Source organism: Dermacentor silvarum, chromosome 1 (genome assembly GCF_013339745.2).
Source record: "Dermacentor silvarum isolate Dsil-2018 chromosome 1, BIME_Dsil_1.4, whole genome shotgun sequence".
Lineage (NCBI taxonomy): Eukaryota > Metazoa > Arthropoda > Arachnida > Ixodida > Ixodidae > Dermacentor > Dermacentor silvarum.
The window spans coordinates 36,178,350-36,183,764 of record NC_051154.1 but is presented as its reverse complement, the minus strand read 5'-3'; positions in this window follow the sequence as shown (position 1 = coordinate 36,183,764).

Sequence of the window (5,415 nt, the reverse complement as noted above, 5' to 3'; positions counted from 1 at the left end):
TTTCCTCCAGGCATTCGAAGATTGTAAAGAGTGGAATTGCCTTGTCGTGCATAGATGCAGCACTACAGAAGTCATGCCCCCACGTAGTAACGGAAAGTATCAGTTTCCAAGTGACTAGGCTGACGAATGCTGGATACCCAAAATTTGTAATTGGAGCAACATGTGAGAAACTCGTAAGGAAAGTTAAAAATAGTGGTGTGCACTCACCCCGCACTAATAAAGAAAAAAGAGCGTTTGCTGTAATTCCGTACCAGCACAAAGTTGCACACAATTTGAAGAATGTAGCGCAGCGGTATGGGGTCAACGTCGTATTCTCAGCCCCTCAGAAAATGTCGCGTTTATGTGCTAGAGTAATGAATGTAATTGACAGGGCATCTAACCACAGCCCTTTTGTCTGCAAGATTGAGCATAAGCAAGGGTCAACCATTGTCCCCTGTGCCTGCGCAGTTGTGTATGAATTTCCTTTTTCTTGTGGGTGTGTATACATCGGCCAGACGGCTAGATGTATTAACGTTCGGCTGAAAGAACATAAAACAAACAGCACCTCAGATGGTTATTCCCACGTGGCTAAGCATTGTAATGACTGTAAAAAACTAAACAAGGAAACTTGCCTCCCACTTCTTAAACAAACTAGAATTCTGTACCGTCATAGGGACCGTAGTACTAGGGAACTGTTTGAGGCATTTAAGATAAAAACTACACGTGGGTGTGTTAGCGAACCTTCGGTGTCACTAGCTGATTGCGAGATGGCGTTTTTAGATGCTACTGTGTGACGTCAACGTATCCATGGTTGGATTGCCAATCAGATGTGTTCATTTTTCTCTGTATATATGTCATTTTCACCCATTAAACATTCAGTTGCGAGTCTGCGCACGTCTTGTCTGCCTCGTCCTTGTCAGTGTGTGTTAGCGCAGTTAAAAAATTATACCATGCATGTCAACCAACTAGCCCGACTTGGAGCTCTACTTGATTACAACTTGCACCTTCAAATTTCCTAATTTCATCACCCCACCTAATTTTCTGCCATCCTGGACTGCGCTTCCCTTTACTGGCACTCATTCTGCAACTCTAATGGTCCACCGGTTATCTGCCCTATGCATTACGTGGCCTGCCCAGCTCCATTTTTTTCTCTAAATGTTAATTAGAATATCAGCTATCCCCATTTGCTCTCTGATCCACACCACTCTCTTCCTGCCTCTTAACATTATGCTTAACATTTTTGGTTCCATCGCTCTTCGTGTGGTCCTTAACTTGTTCTTGAGCTTCTTTGTTAACCTCCAAGTTTCTGCGCCTTATGTTGGCCATGAGTGTAGCACTTTTTCTTTTTTTTTTATTTAACAGCGCTTTTCAAATATAATTTCAATAACACACACACACAAGAAAAAAGAAAGAAAAAAGAAGATTTAGTTTTTTTCTGATGCTACTTTTTAAATGACTAAGTTAAAATCATTTTGTGAATTTGGAGAGTAAGGCTATAATTCAATTTTTTTTTTTTTTTTTTTTTTTTTGCAGGCCTGATGGTGTGGTTGTGTAGTAGCGATAGAATGTCCATATCAGAGCTGTGGGGCTCTTGGTTTGAACCCAACTAATCACAAGAGCATCATCCTGTCTTTTCTTCACCTGTGCCCACGTTTTTTTGCACTGTGCAATTATACCAACTGATTTGCAGCACAAACCACAAGGGACAAAATCAAGACCACTAAGTTGCACTCTTGCATGAAGCGTTTTAGCATACTCTCGTTTCGTTTGCCAGATAACATTTTCAAACTAGGCAATGCAAGCTCATCAGCATGGCATGCGTAGTTTCACAAGAAGCTTAATGATTTCTTAAAATTTGTGCCATGGAATTCCAGTTGTTTTACAATGCTGGTGCATGAAGTATGCTTTTTGTTTGATTGTAATATTTTATTTTCTGGCTGCCCACTTCATACTTATGCATTTATTAGGAATGCCGATTGGCGGCACAATATCCACGCCCTAGAAAAGAAAAATAGCGCAAAGTAGACGGGACGAAAAGAAGACAAGTACGACGGATGGGTGCTGTCGGACAGGCGTCTTCTTTTTGTCTCGTCTATTTTGCACTATTTTTCTTTAAGTATGTTACACCAACTTGCCCACATCAAGCTCCTGCTGCCCACTTCACCAAAGGTAAACGATTATTCACAAATGCGCATCATAAAAGAGATATTTAGCTCTAACACACCACCACGTACAGCCTACTGCAAAAAAATAAAGGCCAGCCAGCTCTTGTTGGAAGTTAGTGGCTAGCCTTTACTTTTCCTTTTCCAATAAGATGTACAGTTTTGTTCCAATAAGATGTACAGTTTTGCTTCCTTATACTTACTAAACCCTACATTCTTCATTAGGTCAACATACAGAAAACCAGTTTTGGATGACAAAACAGACAACTTATTTTCTCTTTGATTCGGCCCATTTTGTAACTGTTAACCAGGCATGCGTTAACACAATCGCCTGCATTTTCGTTGCGACAGCTTTTGCAATTCTCTTGAAGTGCCACTGGCTTATTAATGCTCAAATTGCACATGGAGCAAAATCACATTTTCAGCATCAGTACTCACTTGTCTTGTTTGGTAGAAATGATAAATCATTCACTCATGACCATGGCGTTCAAGAAAGATACATTGGCAGGGTATGCTAAGTGGACTGACATTATCACCTGCTGTTGGAGATACCCTGCAGCTGTATTTATGTCACTCAAGTTATTTACGTTGCCACTGGCAAGTAACACAAAGATAGGTGGCACAGGGCTTTCACAGACAGGTCAGGTGTCGAGGCTATTTGGCTGACTTTCCTGAATGCCAGGGCTGAATATGATAGGTGTTTTTCATTTCCACAGGACAAGTGAAACAAGCACTGATGCCAAATGTGTTATGAGAATAGATCCCAAAATTCCAACTCCATGAAAGGTTTTAGCACCCACGGGCCAGTTATCAGAATAAATTAGCAGGCAACTGTCTGTCATAAACAGCTTCAAGCAGTTAGGCAAACTGTACTATTATTTACTGTAAATTCTGCATGCTCAACAGCAGTTTTCTTAGGGGTGACTCTTAGGGGCGACAGCGACAGTTGCAAATACAACCAGCACGACAAGAAGCATAAGCAAACTAAAACTAAGTATGCAAGAGCATGCAAGTGTTTCTTGTAATAGGTATCAAAGGAAGCTGTACTTTAAACCAATTCTCTTTACATCTTTATTTTTTCAGATCGCACTGTGCAGTTATATGAGTTACTTGCACAGCTACGCAAGTTGAACTTCTTGAAATACCAGAAAATGTGTTGTCAATTAATGGGAAATTACAGTATGATAAAATGTGTTGTGAGCGGCACAGCTGCTTTAAACACTTGAATTTGCATCACGATTTCCATTAGCCATTGCTACATCTTATACTCACAAAAATGCAGTCACATTAGTCAGAAGTAGGAACAGTCAGTCCTAATTTATGACGGTTTACTGGTTTTGTCAACTACGAAAAAATGTCACTACGAAATTTTGGCTAGGGATTCCTTCAAAGGTGTGGATTCCCATCTCAATGCACATTGCCATAGATAACATTAAATGCAAACTGTTGTGAACCCCTCCAGCCTACTTAATACCCGGCCACTGTCAATAAATCAATAATAAAAAAAATACTTGCATTTAACCTTCATGAGTTTGCAGCTGTAACATTTTGGTTACCTGACATAAGAGTGAGAAAACTACAGGAAAACACAACATAAAGGGCGACCAAAATATTAATACAACCAAGCCAGTAACATGGCAGTCAAACACAAACAATTCTCCACATAGTGCATAACATTGCAGTTACTTATTCCTGTTCTGAAGTAGAAGTTAGTCTCAAAATATGCGTCAATTCACTTTGGCACATACTTTGTGAGTAGCCCATATTGTTTCAATCAAAAGAAGTAAAAAGAGCACTTTCAGTACACCTGCGCAGACTGCCTAAAGAAATTTGCTGCTGCTCTCTCTGCTGAGTCTTCATTCTTTATGCACAAAATGGTACAACCAGTCCTACTAGTAGGCTATATTAATAAAAGTATCACTTTTACTCCTGTATACAGAAATGCATCTTGACTTGACGCCCATGCTTGACTTGATCTAAATGACGCCTGGCGTGAACGTGCCGAGGACGCAACGTGAATCCTATGCCCGGCTTGATCTAAATGACGCCTTCATGAATACGGCAAAGGAAATGCATTGAGTGTCCTCGGCACATTAGAGCTGTAAGCAGGCTGGAATTAAGAGTCCAAGCCTAACTAAAGCCTGATGGCTTGTGCACTGGGGCCAGCCCAGTGATGGCCCTATATAAAAGCTGCAGGCTAAGAAACAGACCTTTCTAGTCTACAATTTAGGAGCAACCTTTTCTGCTACTTGTAGAAGGGCTAACACAAGCTATATATACAAGTTCACACCCAAAAGAATAAGCTGACCCCAGTATCAGGCTGGGCGCCAATTTGTTTCCACATTATATACTAAACACTGCACGTACTAACCTGCTTGAGCCAAGGAAAAGTTCACATGTAATTTCTGGAGATCGCTTAATAAAATTATTGCAGTCAAGAAATTTGGTACGTGGCAGAAGTCACTTAATACCGTATTTAGTCGAATCTAATGCGCACTTTTTTCCCGATAAAACAGGTCCAAAAATTGCGTGCGCGTTAGAATCGAGTACGACCCTAAATCTGCGTAACCATATAGCTCTCGGCATTTCAAAATGGCCGCCTCGCACGCGCTTCGAGCCTAGCTACACTCTAGCCTAGCTGCCGTAGCTTCCTCCATGTGCTGCAGTGCATGTGCTTAGGCATTAGTCTTCCTGTTTTCTGCATCTACTCTATCTATAAAGTGCCGAGTTCATCATGATGCCGCATTCAGAAGGAAATTGATCAATCAAGTCTGCAGAGATGGACGGAAATCGGGCCTCATCCCGGGCGTTCGGAGAATCCGAAACTTGCGTGCGGGACTGGCGCAAAAAGAAGCAGAGGATTTTCACCAGCAAAGCAACGCGGAAGGGTTTCAGTGCACCGAAGCAGGACGTATTTTACGACGATCCACTTCGGCGATACGATCCCCTTGGCCCTATCTTAAAAGCTATCTGCAACGTGGAGAGTCTGCCGCGCGCTGTGTTTTTGCCGACTTGCATTGAAGCGAGAGGCATGCTAGCACGAAGGTCAATTCGCTTGCCGCGCTTCGTCACTCCAGCGTTTTGACAGCGAGTTTCCGCTGTCAACGAGCGAGAAGTGTTTATGTCTGCTGGTGCGCGCGTGACACCGTGCTTAATTTATGTCGGTGACAGTGGGGCACTGAGTGACCTGAGCCAAGCTCCCCAGGTCAGGTTGTGTATAGGCTTTCAGGCCAGCCAAGTTTAGGCAAGCACACAAGAAAAAAATAAACTGATG